The sequence below is a fragment of the Sceloporus occidentalis genome, unplaced genomic scaffold (assembly GCF_023333645.1).
Source record: "Sceloporus occidentalis isolate IW3139 unplaced genomic scaffold, rSceOcc1.0.p SCAF_2, whole genome shotgun sequence".
NCBI lineage: Eukaryota > Metazoa > Chordata > Lepidosauria > Squamata > Phrynosomatidae > Sceloporus > Sceloporus occidentalis.
The window spans coordinates 129,491,166-129,508,670 of NW_028316982.1; the positions used below are offsets into that span (position 1 = coordinate 129,491,166).

At 40.9% G+C, this 17,505-nt stretch overlaps 1 protein-coding gene across 7 annotated transcripts in view; it reads left to right on the forward strand.

Annotated features, from left to right (window-relative positions):
* Positions 1-17,505, forward strand: part of CTBP1 (C-terminal binding protein 1) — a 53,625-nt gene that overhangs the window by 3,002 nt on the left and 33,118 nt on the right. The window contains exon 1 of one of the 7 annotated variants that reach the window (XM_089510971.1): positions 11,708-11,745. The exons of 5 other annotated variants lie outside the window; for them this stretch is intronic. The gene's annotated coding sequence lies outside the window, so the exon portion shown is untranslated. Of the gene's footprint in view, positions 1-11,707; positions 11,746-14,225; positions 14,248-17,505 lie in introns of those variants that run through there. One more of the 7 variants, XM_089510972.1, reaches the window with a different exon arrangement.

Genomic DNA, 17,505 nt, shown 5'->3' on the forward strand with positions numbered 1-17,505 from the left:
AAACAAACATAATGCTTTAAGAGGCCTGATTAACTCTAGCAGTGATTGGAAGATAAGTTATCTTCTGTTGTTCTTGTTGAAGTAGCTGCTAGCAGATTTCCCCCTAAAAACAACTCCACTGAAATCAGTGTGGTATATAGTTGTCTATGCATGTATAGGAATCAAATATTTCTTTATAGAATCATAGAGTTGGAAGAGACCACTGGGGCCATCCAGTCCAACCCCATTCTGCCATGCAGGAAATCTAAATCAAACCATCCCCGACAGTTGACTATCCAGCCTCTGCTTAAAGACCTCCAAGGAAGGAGACTCCACTTCACTCTGAGGGAGTATGTTCCACTGTCAAACAGCCCTTACTGACAAGAAGTTCCTCCTAATGTTGAGGTTTAATCTCTTTTCCTGGAGCTTGCATCCATTGCTCTGGGTCCTGTTCTCTGGAGCAACAGAAAACACGCTTGTTCCCTCCTCAGTATGACATCCCTTCAAGTATTTAAACAGGGCTATCATATCACCTCTTATCCTTCTCTTCTCCAGGTTAAACATACCCAGCTCCCTAAGTCGTTCCTCATAGGGCATAGTTTCCAGACTCTTCACCATTTTAGTTGCCCTCCTTTGGACACACTCCAAATTCTCAACATCCTTTTTAAATTGTGGTGCCCAGAACTGAATACAATATTCCAGGTGGGGCTTGACCAGAGCAGAATAGAGTGGCACTATTACTTCCCTTGAGCTAGACACTATTTATTATTATTATTATTATTAAGCTTTATTTATATAGCGCTGTAAATTTACACAGCACTGTACATACGATCTTTTAATTAGATGGTTCCCTGCCATCAGGCTTACAATCTAAGAATACATGACACAAAAGGAGAAGGGAATGGTTGTGGGGAAGAGGATGAGGTTCTGGAGTTCATCTCTCCCTCTGAGGCTTGGACCAAGGCAGATGGACTGGAGGGAGGGCTCTGTTTCTTAAGGATAGGCCCGATGGCATTGGGGAGGCCAGGTGGGATTGGCCTACCTTCTCTTCCCTCAGAGGCCAGGATGGAGCTATACTTTTATTGATGCAGCCTAAAATCGTATTGGCCTTGTTAGCTGTTATATGACTGCTTAAAATTTGTTATATGTCTGCTTAAAATTTCAGTGGGTCTGAGGTCAGTGTATAGAATTGTAACCTAGGTCAGCCCTAAGCTTTGCTGTTTTACTGGCTAGGGATTATCATTCTTTTAAAATCATATAGCATGATCATAGATTTTGGAAGGTAGGTAGAATTTCTCAAAAACAGCAAGAGAAGGTGTAGTAGAAATCAATCAGCAACCAAATACAGTACTGTATATTAAAGCTGTGTTTGCAGATACTGGCCTGTTACAGACAGCCAAAATAAAGCTGCTTCGAGTCACATTGGAGGTATGGTGTTTCAATGATGCATGTGTCCTGAGAGTCCAGAAGTCTCACCAAAGCCACACTCCATCCCTAAGGACTGGAACGTGGCTTTGGTGTGGCTTCTGGACTCTTAGGACGAATGCATCATTGAAACACCATACCTCCACTGTGACTCGAAGCAGCTTTATTTTGGCTGTCTGTAACAGGCCACTGTTTCAGTTGATGTGCATGCTATGTCAGTGTAGAAAGTTATTTTGCTGCTTATTAAGTAGGGCAGTGGTTTTCATACTCTTTTGAGGCTTGTCAAGGGTTTCATACTGATAATGGCAGGCAGGCTGGTCAAAAGAAGGTTCTTATGCCATTTCTAATATTCTCTGAAGAGTGCAGTCACAGGGAATGTTGGATTAGGTTAGAGGACTCTACAGCTGTTTTGGAGCCCTAGAGGGGTGCCTGGAAAAATAGCCCAAACTACAACATGCTGATGTTCAATGGTTAGTATACTTGGGCTATCTAATAAAATCAATAGGAAGAGTGTTCCTTGAGAGCTGGAACTCTGCAAGCCATTTCAAAAGGAGATACTTGAAAAGTCAGCTTCTTCTCTACTGCTCCACAGGAATCCTTCTCTGCATGGATTATCCAGAACAAGATTGTTCCAGATCACTACAAATAATTCCATTTATAGGGCTACCATGAAACCTAATATGAAACAGATGTCTTCTTCAAATCTGTCTGCAGTGGATTTTCAGTAATCAAATCAGCTGGCCAACCCAGTGTATTTTGAACGCAAACAAATGCACCAGGAGATTCTACAACATCCTAGCAGGGATAGATTGGTCTTGGAATTTGAGTTTCTGGAAAGATCTACTCTAGAAACTTGAGATGAGGATGATTGTTTCTAAGATCTTCAGGAACTTGGTTGTGTATCTCATTGGTAGAGGCATACATGGGGCAGACCCCAGTTTCCTTGTTGGTTCCGGGCAGGGCTACCTGGCCTTGGTTGTAAGGAAGGAATTCCAAAAATTAGCAGCAGGTGCTGAAGAGGTTGAGGTAGGTCGCCTTTAATGTCACAACAGCCGTTTTTAAAAACTGCCTTTGTGCAACTGGCCAGTTGTACGTTGGGGATGTCAAATCAAGGAGAGTGTTTGGGGCTTTACCTCATGGGTCAGAACATTGATGTGGTGACACTCTCAGTCTCTGGTCTTGCGGCATTTAGAAGCTGTAAAATCCTGCAGCATTTGGCAGTGAAAGGAGCACTGCAGTAAAAATCTAAAGCCACTTAAACCTCTTGGTCGCTGCCAATATTTATTTAATGGAAATGTAGTAAAGTATTACACACAAGACACAGTATAGACAGTGTTGGGGCAGTAAACAGTGTCACTTGATGTTACAGTGCATAAACAGGTTTCCTTTGAGAACACAGTGAAGAATTAGGAGACAATTCTATTTATGCTGGTAATGCCCTCCAGCTGAACATGAAAAATGTAGATCTGACAGCTCTTAATGATACTGATAGCAGAAAGGTCATAAAACATTAGCATAATAAAAGCAACATTGCTTTGCCTGTTTATGCAACAGCAAAACTCAGGACTGCCTGGTTTATTGTTCTTTTTAAAGTTGTTGTATGCCTTCAAATCATTTCTAACTTACCGGCTGTGTAATAAGTTATCTGCTTAACTGAATTCTAAAATGTTTTTCCCAAATGGAAAGCTGCATGGAAAATGAATGCTGGGATTTGGAAATGTAATTAAGAGTGATCTTGGGAGTGGGAGAGGCTGTTTGGCAGATGTCTTCAACCAGCCTTCTGGATATTTAGATTGGCCCCTTCTGCACACATATCTTATTGGAGGGTTGGTTAAAAAAAACAACCCCACAGTCAGTATAAAAAATATTCCTATGGTTCAAAAATTATTCCCTGGCTCTCTTGCTCTAGGGGCATCTGTAGTGGAGAGCTAATACTTGCCCTCAGAGTGGGCCTCATCTCCTGACCGTTGTTGTTGTTGTTGTTGTTGTTGTTGTTGTTGTTGTTGTCTGTCTTCAAGGTGTTTCCAAGATATAAAACCCCAAGGCAATCTGGGGTTTTCCAGGTCTGAGAGGGGGTGGCTCTTTCAAGATCACCCAGTGGATATCCATGGCTGAGCAGAGAATCAAACCGTGATCATCAGAGATGTAGTCCAGTGCTCAAACCATTGCATTGTGCTGAATCTTTGGCTGGAACTAGGCAAAAGTCTGCCTCAGAGTGATCAGAAATATACTTTCATCTAATTAGATAGATAGATAGATAGATAGATAGATATAGACATTTTCCGAATATAAGTGGATGGTAAAATTAATTTCCAAGCCAACAGAATGGATACAGTCCAGCAATCCGTGCATCATAGGCCTGTTCCAGACTGCCAAAATAAAGCTGCTTCAGGTCTCTTTGGAGGTATGCTATTTAAATGATGCATGGGTCCTAAGAGTCCGGAGGTCGCGCCAAAGCCACACTCCATTCCTAAGCACTGGAGTGCAGCTTTGGTGCAGCTTCCGGATTCTTAGGATGCATGCATCATTTAAACAGCATGCCTCCAAAGAGACCCGAAGCAGCTTTATTTTGGCAGTCTGTAACAGGCCATAGTCTCTGCAGTCAGTGTACTGTTACACTAAGAGGCTATGGAAGGAACAGTCTTCCATAACAAGTGTGGACATATCAGTATGTAATACATACAGTATTTCTAGATCCATTATGGTGCAAGGGTGGTCTCAGTTGAAATGAATTTGTATTTACTGATATAAAGGTATTTTGTCCTTTTTGTCTTCTAGCTCCAAGCCAACATGTTGGGGGTAAGGGTGGGAGTTTATAGAGTAAGCACCATTCAATGCAGCTTTTGGAAAGTGATTTTTGAATTTTTTCTCTGTTTAAAAATATCTTAAAATTGGTTGAGGAGCTTGGATATGCAGGTGTGATTTAGAGGGCATGCAGAGAAGCCTGGAGACTGACACTCTGTTTATAATCCCCCCTTCAATATTCCTTTTTTGGGTGATTGTGCTCCAGTGCTTGGAGCTTGTTTTCCAGTTCCTTTCCTCCTGCAGTGGATGCTGGAAGCAGTGGCTAGAAGCAACTGTGCTTGGTGAGGATTCCTCACTGTCTGGGTGCTGGTTCTAATTTTTTCCAGCATTCATTTCTTTTTTCACTATAGTTTTCCTTTATTTTCTCACAGCCTCTTACAAATGAAACCTGGTCTGTGTGGATCAGGTTGTGTCGGGCCAAGTGATCTGCCTGAAGTGATGCAACAGGCATGGCAGGCGTTAATTTTTCTTACACCACTTTGTTTATTCTTCTGCATAGTTGTGGTCAGTCCATACTAACATACATTATTCTTTATTGTGGAGACTGTAGGGGCTGACAAAGAAAACTTCCAGATATTACTTCAAACGTGGTATGAGTCCCTTGTTAGAACAGCTCCACTGGCTACTGAGTCTGTTTCCAAGCATAACTCAAAGTGCTGGATATGACCTGTGATAGCCTAAAAGCGAGCCATATAGGGCATCTGGAAGATCATGTTATCTGTGTAACATTCTTGATGGAGGCATGAGCTGGTTTCATAATAGCTGTGCAAGTCCCTCCTATAGAGTTTATTTTGTATTGTACTTTTAGTCATTCTTACTAGGAATCCATGTTGAGGTGGGCTATTTAAAAATTAGATAAACTTAGGTGAGTGGCCTAAAATAACTATGGAATGCAGTCATAACTCTGGAATCTCACACCCTTTTTGCAATCTAAATCTAAAATAGGAAGACGAGCCTAATTTCATTCTTTGTGGTTTTTAATGTTGTGATCTGGAGTGCATTGATTCCTATTTGTTTTTGTTGGAATGTGTATGTTGATGACCACTAGCTTTAAATGGGAATCAGACATATAAGGGAGGGGAGGAAGAAATATGCCTGTCAGTGGCAGTCATAATGGCTGAGTGGAACCCTCCTCCTATTGAGAGGCAGGGCATGACACTATGTATTTGTTACTGCACACTGCAGAGAGGATGGGAGATGAATTACTGCTGGTATGGCAAACTATAGCAAACAGGATGCAGAGTTGCTTTATTCCCTGAGTCACATAGTATGCTATATAGAGAGTTCAAGTACACTTTAAACTTCCAAGAGGTTTTCACTTAGCCATGAGGATACCTTCAGTTTCATCACTGTCTAAGAGAAGCTTCAGGTGAGGCTGCGTCTATGAAAAATGTCTCTGCAGAGGAATGCTTTATTATGGACAGTCCATGTTTCCTCTCTGTGACAGAGAGATGGATGAAGGAGCTACATTTTGGGCTACAGCCCTGGGATAAAAATATGTCTTCTCTCCACTCAGATTGGTCACACTCTGCAGGAAAAAAATGTTGCCTAGGGCAGCATTGACTTGTACTCTGTGTGCTGTGACTCATTTTTGCAGCATCTGAGGGACAGCAGCCAGCAGCAGTGTTGCTCCTGTGGCATAGCTAGTTCAGCAGTTGGGACAGAAGGAATACAATAGCAGTTCATCTGTCCTGTGCATTGATACAGCACCAGCTTTAGACTGATTAATATAAAAAGTTGTTCTGCTTGAGTGTTGGTATCCGTTCTACATTTGTTTCCAGCTTGTTGGGAGACATTTTGTCCAGCAGGTAACTGGTTGTTGCATGCCTTCAAGTCATTTTTGACTTATGGCAGCTCTTAAGGTGAACTTATCACGAGGGTTTCTTGGCAGAATTTGTTTACGAGGGGTTCACCCTTGCCTTCCTCTGAGACTGAGAGAGTGTGACTAGCCCAAGTTCACCTAATGGGTTTCCATAGCCGAGCAGGAATTGGAACTCTGGTCTCCCATTGTTTTAATCTCACATCACTGCACCACTCTTAATCATGATGTTTCTGCCCATGCCTACTTGAGGCATAGGATAATACATGGCTTGAGTCATGTGTTTAGAAGGTCATTTTGTTAAAGTTACTCTGACAGTATGCTTTTTTTGCTTCACATAGGTGAAATGCTTATTTTCAGTTAAAGAATAACTAGGCCTTACATTTGTGCCATAATTGTCTTCGTCTATTTCACATGCTTTGCAAATACAGGTTAAATATCCCTTAAATTCAGAATACTCAAAAGTCCAAAATAGTCCATGTGGGTAGCTGAGATAGTGATACCTTTGCTTTCTTGACTGTCCAGAGCACACAAATTTGGTTTCATGTGCAGAGTTATTTAAAATATTGTATATAAAATTACCTTCTGGCTATGTTTATAAGGTCAGAGAAGATGGGAGATGAATTACTGTTGGTATGGCAAACAGGATACAGTGTTGCTTTATGAAACATAAATGAATTTTATGTTTAGACTTGGGACCCATATCCAAGATATCTTATGCATATGCAAATATTCCAAAAATGTGGGGAAGAAAATCCAAAACCAAAACACTTCTGGTCCCAATTAATTCGGATAATGGAGCCTCCCCTGAAGAAATATTCAAATGAAGTTATAGCTTCAGATAGATTAATACAGCTGCGTCACAAGCCAGCCCTGGGCAGACTGGCTTCCATGTGACAGAAGAGGTGGTGATCCTCTTCTACAGAACCTGCAAGGGCTTTGGAGCCCAGATCTGCATTTACTGTGCCCTAATTATTCTTGGATAGAGAGGACCTTACTACCGTGCTAATACATGTTTTTTTAAAGGATCCATATTTTCCAGAGTTATTTGTACTACCTCCCATTGTAATACTGGGCTTATTCATAGAATCATACAGTTGGAAGAGACCACAAGGGCTATCCAGTCCAACCCCCCTCCATGCAGGAACTCACAATCAAAGCATCCCCAAGGTTCTGCTTCTAACCCTTAAAATTTTTCCTGATTTGAGACAACCTCTCTCTGTATGTATATAGATACTGTGTTTCATATTCCCATTTGATATAGGACAGGAGAATCTTGGCTGCTAAGGTAAGTCCATTGTGGTGAGTGTCCCACAGAGGAGCAGTCTTTCTCCTTCAGTTGCTTTTAATGATAGCTATAAATGCCTAAAGGTTGAGCTAAAGTCACTGAATGTTTTTGCTTTTTGATGGTGGTATGTGTCTGTTGTATGTTTTGAGTATGTGTTTTGTGAGCCCTGGTAGTGCAGTAATTAAATGCCTGTACTGTAGCCACTCACTCACAAACCATAATATGGTGAGTTAAATACCAGCCAGGGCTCAGGTTCGATTCAGCCTGCCATCCTTCTGAGGGCGCTAAAATGACTACCCAGCTTGATGGGGCAGTTAGCTTATAGTTGTAAACCCCTTAGAGATTGCTTAGGTGGTATGAAGTGGCATATAAATGAAGCTGCTATTTCTATTTTGCTTTTTCGGGTTTTATTTTGTTGTTTCTTATACAGTGGTACCTCAGGATACGAAATACCCAGGTTACGAAATTTTCGGGATACGAAAAAATCAAATAGGGAATTATTGTTCCGCGTTACGAAAGTTTTTTCGGGTTACGAAAAAACTTTTGGTGCTTTTTTCGGCTTTTTCGCACCAAATCGCGGCTTTTCCCCATTAGCGCCTATGGGTTTTTCGGCTTACGAAGCCTTTCGGGTTACGAAAGCGGCCGCGGAACGAATTATTTTCGTAACCCGAGGCACCACTGTAATGCTTTGTCTGGTTTAACCTGTACCAAGCTTGCCAAATATAGACTATAAAATACTTTTAAATAAATATCTGTATCTCCCCTGAATGAATTTTGATAATTGGCTGCTGTTTAGTGGAAAGGTAGACTAGTATCATAGAATCATAGAGTTGGAAGAGACCGCAAGGGCCATCCAGTCCAACCCCCTGCCATGGAGGAAATCACAATCAAAGCATCCCTGACAGATGGCCTTCTAGCCTTTATTTAAAGACTTCCAAGGAGGGAGACTCTACTATACTCCAAGGGAATGTGTTCCAATGTCAAACAGCCCTTACTGTCAGGAAGTTCTTCCTAATGTTTAGGTGGAATCTCTTTTCCTGGAGCTTGCATCCATTGTTCTGGGTCCTATTCTCTGGAGCAGCTGAAAACAAGCTTGCTCCCTCCTCAATATGACATCCCTTCAAATATTTAAACAGGGCTATCATATCACCTCTTAACCTTCTCTTCTCCAGGCTAAACATCCCCAGATCCCTAAGTTATTCCTTATAGGACATGGTTTCCAGACCTTTCACCATTTTAGTCACCCTCCCTTGGACACGCTCCAGTTTCTCAATATCTGTTTTGAACTGTGGTGCCCAGAACTGGACACAATATTCCAGGTGGGGCCTGACCTAAGCGGAATGGAGTGGCACCATTACTTCCCTGGATCTAGACACTATACTTTTATTGATGCAACCTAAAATCGCATTGGTCTTGTTAGCTGCCGCATCGCATTGTTGACTCATGTTCAACTTATGGTCTACTTGGATTCCTAGATCACTTTCATATGTAGTTTAATTCAGCCAGGTGTCCCCCATCCTATATCTGTGCATTTTATTTTTCTGCCCTAAGTGCAGTACCTTACATTTCTCCATGTTGAATTTCATTTTGTTAGCTTTGGCCCAGCTTTCGATTCTATTCAAAAGTCGCCCTCCAACTCCAAGCTGTTTTGGATGAAATCAATTATCTGGACCCATTTCAAACCGGCTTTAGGACGGGATACGGTGTTGAGACAGCCATGGTCACCTTAGTCAGTGACCTCCGTCTGGGTATTGATGAGGGAAGTGTGACCTTGTTGGTGTTCTTGGACATCTCAGCGGCTTTCGATACCATTGACCATGGTATCCTTCTGGAACGCCTGAGGGAGTTAGGTATTGGAGGCACTGCGCCCCACTGGCTCCATTCCTACCTATCAGGCAGATTCCAGATGGTGATGCTGGGGGACAGCTGCTCTTCTAAGAGACAGCTGACATCTGGCGTCCCTCAGGGCACCATTCTATCCCCCATGCTGTTTAACATTTACATGAAACCGCTGGGAGAGATCATCCGGAGACCTGGGGCGCGGTGTTATCAGTACGCTGATGACACCCAAATATATTTCTCTATATCTCTGACTGCTGCAGTGACTAAGGAAGGCATCTCTTCTCTGGACACCTATCTTGAGTCAGTAAAGGGCTGGATGAACCAGGAAGTACTTCACCAATTGAGAGGGGCAGTATACAAGAAAGATCTTTGCTGGGAGTTGAAGTTTTAATAGCCTGATGTTATGTTGAACTTCAACATCTGTGACAACTCTGAACATGCTTGAAATCTTAGAAATAGAATATTATCTGCAGCAATCTTTTCACCGTTAGTTAAAGCTTGAATGGGGAAGCAGAAGGAAGCTCCTCTTTTAAGTGCTGCGAAAGTGCTTGTGTGAATATTAAAGACTTGAGGGTTATATTCTCATTCCATTATGAGGATCAGATGAAAAATGGCAGTGGAGGGTGTGTGTGTTTGTGTAAAGTGGTGTATTAGTTGATTGTTTCAGATTGTAGTGTCTCTACAGATGTCAATAACATAGTACCATATTGTTGTTGTGGTGGTGTGCCTTCAAATTTTTTTTTGAAAGATGACATAAGGTGAACTTATTAATAAGTTCACCTGGTTTTTCTAGGCAAGATTTCATAGAATCATAGAGTTGGAAGAGACCAAAAGGGACATTTGATGTATTTATTTTATTTTATTTTATTTGTAGGCTACCTTTGATTTTAGAAAGCACTCAAGGTGGCTCACAGACAACCCCCCATCACAATAAAACTTAAAACAATTAAAATCATCTAAAACAGTATAAAATTACATAAAAATATACAAAAGTTGAAAGGCATGACTAAAATAATTTTTGAAGCTGGCAGACACCAGGCTTGTGAGACCCACTTTGTTTCTTTATTGAAACCCTGAGGTCAGTCCTTATAAAAAAAGAAGTGATCATGAAAATTTTACTGCTAATTGTTTTAAAACAGTAAAATGTGTTGCTTACCAGATGTGTTTTGTCATAGCTGTATTAAGGAGTGATTTCCCAACACCATTTTCACTTTGGAAAACAATATTGCACTTACAATAGTCCACAAGAAGCTTGATTTTTCTGTATCAAATTATTGCTTACATAAAGATAGCTGTATTTCTGTGATGTAACAGATAGAGCACTTGCTAGGTGAAATTATTCTTTAGACTTCTAGTAGAAAGAAAACTATGGGCTAAAATGGTTGCTAGACTGAACTACGCTAAGTGAATTGGACTTCTTAAGTCAGCATTTGTTAAAGTTCATTTAGGCCCGTTCCGCATGGGCGGAAAGTACATGTTCGGCACATACTAGGGTTAGAAAGGGGCGTCCTTTCCAGACGCCCCTAACCCTAGTACACACCGAGCACGTACAAAATGGGGGCGCCCATTCTACATGGACGCCGCCATTTTGGCGCCTTGCGGCGTCATTTCTGTGCTGCAAAAAGAACCCACTTTTTGCGGGTTCTTTTTGCTGTATCCGGGAATCATGCAGTTTGTCCGCTGCGGTTCCCTGATGCAGCAACCACCGGCGCCGGCAGAGCACCCTTTTTGGGCGCTCTGTAAAGCACCTAAGTTAATTTCTGTGAGTCTAATCTGGGACTAATAGTTGAGTGTAGCACTCAGAATGGAAATAATTTTTGTAAATAAGCCCACAAAATGTATTAGTTTGCCCTTATAAAAGCCTGGGCTCATAGCATGAATGTGGAGGATTGCATGACATGTTAGAGATGCTTAAATACACATTGCACAATTACCTGCTTGTGTTACACTGACTCTACAAAGATATGCCTCACCTTCAGGTTTTGTTGACAATGTCCATAGTAGGTCAAGATAAGTTCAGCTGGTTAAAAAAAGCACAGGAGCAATAAAGAAGTCCTGTTCAATGGGAACAAAGTGAGTGGAGAAGTGATAAGATAGCTTACATACTTGTTTTCATACCAGCCAGATGATTAGTACAAATATTGCTTGGCCTGTTCTTGAACATGTACTTCCTTCTTACATAATGATTCCCAATGTCTTTGTGGCTGTCCTTTTTAGATTTAACTAACCTGATGTTTGTTTTGTATTGTGCTAAAAAGATTTCCCAGCATTTTTATTGTTGTTATTCTACTCACAGCAAGTGTGGTGTCAGAAAACAGATTCCCGGCTACTACTTCACTCACCCTTCCCTCAGTTTTATTTGCCTTTTTCTTTTCAAGAGCAGGAGCAATAGCCTGTGTGTGTGTGTTTTCCTTTAAGTCGTTTTCAACTTACGATGACTCTGTCTATTCTATTTTTAATGATTGGTTGTTCCCTTTTTTGTTAGTTAAATGTCTGATAAACCCCAAACGGGTCCTTTGGGCCTGCCTCAGTGAAGTGCGCTTCAGGAGAAATTCATTGAAGCAACTCATCAGTTCCTAGACGTCAGGTCAGAACATGTTGCTGTGCCCAGCTCCATACCATATCAGCCATTTTTAATAAAATGCTTTTATAGAATATAAAATGAAAATGTATTTAAGATGTAATATACACATAACTAGGGTATGTCACTTTTATATGATGCACATGGAAGCTGTGGACATATTTTCTAAGTGTTTTTAAATATATGTTTCGCAAAAACAGACTATTTAAAAAAAACAGTAATAGAAATGACAAAACAATTCCATAGAGAAAAAAATTACTACAGTTTGCTTGGTGCTATTACCATTTATTCTTCGTTCAAAATTGTTTCTCAGTAAACGTAAGTATTTCAGATTCGTATTAAAGCTGCAAACAAAAATGTGGGTATTTCATTGCTTCAGGACCACCAGTAACGTACAATGGCATTAATTCCTACTCTGAGAAGCTTATCACTGTCACAATAATTTTGGTCACGGAGACTCCATATATTTTTGAAGTTCTTTTCATCATAATGATAACACTTCCAGTATGTTTATTTAACAGTTCCTGTTTAACACAGAGGTAGAAATCAAAAGATCTCAATCAGTCTGGCCCAGTGATACTACTGGTATTTCAAGCTGTGCCAGCTGTTGCCTTTTTGTAAATCAGCCCTGTCCCAAACGCTCAATTTAGAGAAGATAGTTAAATATTGGGGGAGAATACTACATGGTTTAAATCCAGATACAACTCTTAACTCTTGATTTTAACAATATAAAGTTTGGAGATTTACACTCTGGACTTTTCTGTAGAACGGTTTGAAATACAGTTGCCCTCCTAACTCACGGATCTGGGATCCACGACTTTGAATACTCACAGTGGGGCAACCTCTGTTATTTCCAGTGAGGCGTGCTCCTGCTGTGCCTGCCCTCTGCATGTTTGTGGGCATGCACCCCATTCAATCCTATGGGGCTTGGATATGTGCAACCCTCCGTTTTTGCAGAGGCGGAGGGTCCGGAACGGATCCCCCATGAAAACAGAGGGCCAATTGCTGTTATGAGTTAAATCTGAATTTTAGCCCACATTAGTCAGTGTGTAGGAAGGAAACTTTTTTTAATCAAAGCAATCAAATGAGATTTTTGAGCTGGATGTTTTTAACTTATTTATTTCAGTTTCACAAATACAGTGGGCCCTCCTCTTACATGGGGGATCTGTTCCGGACCCCCCCCCCCCCCCCCCGGCGTAAGAGAAAAAACATGTAAGCTCAAGCACCATAAGAAGTAATGGGGGTCGTGCCTGCTGCACACCCCCCATTACTCCTACTTGGGCACGGGAAGCTTTTTTCCAGCACGGCTTCCAGTATATTTGAAGGGATGTCATATCGAGGAGGGAGCAAGCTTGTTTTTTGTTGCTTCAGAGACTAGGACTCAGAGCAATGAATGCAAACTACAGCAAAAGACATTCCACCTCAACATTAGGAAGAACTTCCTGACAGTAAGGCCTGTTCGACAGTGGAACACACTCCCTCAGAGTGTAGTGGAATCTCCCTCCTTGGAGGTCTTTAAACAGAGACTGGATGGCCATCTGTCGAGGATGCTTTGAATGAGATTTCCTGCATGGCAGAATAGGGTTGGACTGGATGGCCCTTGTGGTCCCTTCCAACTCTACGATTCTGTGATATGCTGGAAGCTGCACATGGCGTGCCCGCATATAACGTGGGAGCACTGTATTAATTTTTTATATTTTAATTTTAATCCCATGCTAAGTAGAGTAACCAGATGATTGAAATAATAACATTCATTTGAGAGGCGGCATAACTGGAATATAAGTTGTATTTGTTTTGTCACTAATATTATATAATTACAGTCAAATTTTGCTTTAAACTGCCTATTTAATGCTATACTAGTTTTTTGTCTACTCTTTGTGAAACCAAATTCCTCCGTTTTGGTTTACTGTTTGGAGACAGTTTGTATCATACTGAAACATATGCTAGAGAGCATCAAAATGAACAGCAAGAATAAATTAGGTTGAAACCTAGAAAATAAGGTCTCAGTATTAACTCCTCAATGTGAAATGATTTTGCCAAGAAAGCCTGACTGTTTCAACACTTGAATGAAGACCTTTTTATGTTGTTGTGTGTCTTCAAGTTATTTAAGACATAAGGTGACCCTAAGATGAGGTTTTTGATGGCTGAGAGTGTGTGACTTCTCACCTAGTGGGTTTCCATTGTTGAGTGTGGAATCAAACCCTGATCTCCCTAGTCCAAGTCCAATGCTCAAACCCCTGTAGCACATTGCCATTTGTTTCAACCTAATATACAAGCCCAAAGAATTTAGTAAACAGCAAAATATTGTACTACCCTGTGGGAAACCAAGTGAGTCATGGAGCTCTATTCCTCCTCCACCATCCCACTTCTGTTCCAGTTGTGCTACGGGGATGGAGCACTCCATCTTTCTCCACCAGTCCTTTCATTAACCTCTGTGGACATCGTGCTCTCTCCTTTCCTTAAAAATGCTTTGTGCTAGGCAAGTGCTTGAACACGAAGCCAAATTGAGTATGTATATCTGTTCTGATTTGCTTTTAGGGTTCTTTTTAAATGTCTGTTTTTCTAATTTGGGGTGGGTGGTATTCAGAGCTCTTTGCCACTATTACTGAGTTTGACTGCCAAGAAAACCACATTATTTACAATCAGTACAGGCAGCATATAACCCTTGTATTTCCATTTTTTTCTTTCGGAAAGAGAAGGAGACGCTCTGCCCTGCAGCTCAGCAAAATCCTGTAATGCGGGGAGGGGGGGCGGTATTGCTCACGCTGAATTTATCTTTCCATTGCTATATGTGTCACCTTTGTACACTGGGGACTCAGGACAATTAGCATAGTAACATTAAACAGCTTTTGCAATAAAATGTAAAATGATTACCAGATAAATTTAGCCTTCCTGCTTGGCTGGGTAATGGCATAACTCAGCAGTAGAACACATGTTTTGCATGAAAAAGAGTCCCTTGCATCTCCTGGTAGGGCTGTGTTGTTGTTGTTGTTGTTGTTGTTGTTGTGTGTTTTCAAATCATTTCCAAATTATGGTGACCCTAAGATGAAGCTTTTCTTGGCAAGATTTGTTCAGAGGAGCTTTGCCATTGCCTTCCTTTGAGGGTGAGAGAGAGTGACTTGCCCAAGGTAGTACTATCTAAAATACCAGGGAACCCAGTCAGTGGAGACAATGCGGAGGTAGATGGACCAGTGGTCGGACAGGCCGACTCTTTTGTTTCTGTGTACCTCTGGCCAACATACTTAGTAAGTACATGGCCTACTCTAGTAAGTTATCACTTTGTAAACATTTGTTTGAATCCACTTCCTTTTCTTTGTTGAGCAAGAAAGTACTGTGCATTTGACACAAGAATGCCTGTAGCGTTTTAATCACAGAAAGCTTTGTACTGTTACTGCTTGTAGAGAACTGTAATATGCTCAGATGGCATTGTAGATAAGAATGGGGTGGGGAGTTGTTTTAAACAGTAATTTTGAAACTTTCCCCTCTCCTCTAACCCCCCCCCCCATTCTAACCAACTGTACTGTGGTGTTATTCTACTGGAAACATTGCTGCCACAAATAGCGGGTTTAGCCAGGGGGAGATGAATCACAGTGAAAGCTTTACTAAAAAAGAAAAAAAGGAAGAAGTTAATGTCTCAAGAAGAGAAAAAATGCATCCCTCTCAAATTAGATAAATCAACCCTGAGAAGCGTTCTGAATATGCCATTTAGAATCAGAAGTGCAAAACACAATTGGAGTGCTCAGCTTTTTGCTTTCTGAAGAGCTAACTAGGGTTCGACCATATAAGAATAGTGTTGTTCATGGAGTGAATATGCAAGTTTTGATGCAGGTGCTGTTGCTTATTCTCAAGCTAATGGACTTCATTTCATTTATCAGCACTCCTCCATGAACAGTTATGGAAGCTCAAGCTCTCTCATTCAACTGTGCAGCTGTTAGTACATCTGCATGTGTGAAAACCTTCTCCAGTGGCAGGAAACATTCCCCCCCCCCATCATCTGGTTTGCACAATAGACAAGGACCAAACCCCCATACTTGAAATAGCTGCTGGGCAAAATATTATGCATAAGAGGCGTGATTTTAGTGTTACATTTTAAAACTAAACAATAATTTAAAAACTGTGGGTTCCCTCTGTTTGGTTCTAAAACTGGTGCAGCCCAGAAGAAAATACAGTGGAGCCTTATCTTATGCGGGAAATCTGTTCTGTACTCCCCTCGCGTAAGCTAAAAAACATGTATACTTGAGCCCCATTCAGTATAATGGGGCCTGGGCATGGTAGTGCACACACCATGGGCACACACACCATTCTTTGTATTGACGCATGGCTTCAGCATAAGCTGAAAGTCACATATAGTGTACCCACGTATGGCGCAGGCGCATTGTACCCTAAAAGCCAGCTAAGACAAAATAACTATTGTATTGTAACTATGTCAAGGTGTGTCTGTTTGGCAGCCCAACTTCTGTTTATTTATTTAATTTGCACTACATCTTTCTCCCAGAAAAGGACCTAAAGCAGCTTACAGTAATTTAAAACAAAAATTCAGCTAAAATATTATTTTATAAAAGTAATCAACAACAATTTTGTTTTAAAAGTACACGACTAAAAACAAATAGTTATAATTTTGCCTTCAAGTTAGTTCCAACTTGCTGCAACTAGTTATTTTTCTTTCTTTATTTAATAATAATAATAATAATAATAATTATTTATTTATATACCGCTATTCCTGTATAGATCATAGCGGTTTCCAACAAAGAAAATTGCAACAAAAAACAATTATAAACAACATATATCCCCAACAATGTGCAAACCAACCACCCATAGCAATTAAAAACTTTACAGCATCTAAAACCAATTATCTTACAAAACATTAAAACCATAACAGATAGCTGGATTGAACAGTATACATCATCAAGGGGATAGAATAGAGGACATGCTTATCAAATTTGCAGATGACACCAAATTAGGAGTAGCTAATATTCCAGAGGAGAGGATCAAAATTCAAAATGACCTTAATAGATTAGAAAGCTGGCCCAAAACTAACAACTATATCCGTTCTTCAGTCACAAAGGCTCTCAGAGTGGCTTATAGATCACTAATTTGACAATTCTCTGCCCTCAGGCTAGCAATCTAGAAAACACAACACAGAAGGAGAAGAGAATGACAGTGGGAAAGGGGATCAAGTTCAGCAGGCACTGCCACTTCTTCTTTTCAAGGCCAGCGTGGTAGCAGCCAAGATGGAGAGAGGGCCCTCCATCTTCCTCTAGTCTAGGCCTAGGCATGGTGGAGCTGTGCCTACTTCTCCTTCTTTTCCTCCAAGGCCAGGATGGTCTTAAGATTTTCTTGGCAAGATTTGTTCAGAGGGGGTTTGCCATCCTTTTTGTCTGAGAGAGTATGACTTGCTCAAAAGTCACCCAGTGGGTTTTCATATCTGAGTGGGGCTTTGAAACCAGATCTTCAGAGGCGACATCCAGTATTCAATAAATAAAAAATAAATAAATATTCAAACCATTACACCATGCTGGTTCTAAAAACTATTTATAACACATTTTAAACATTTTTTAAAAAATTGAAAGCACAGCATGTCACTTTCAAACACCCTTATGCCATCTAAATTAATAATCAAAGGCCTGTCTAAATGAAAAAGTATTTGTCTGGTGGCAGAGAGCAGAAAGGGAGCAAAGTGAACCACCTGTGGGAGCGAGTTCCACAGTTGCAGAGCAGCTATTTGGGGACTTTCTTCTGTGTTCCCACTAAATATTCCTGTGATGG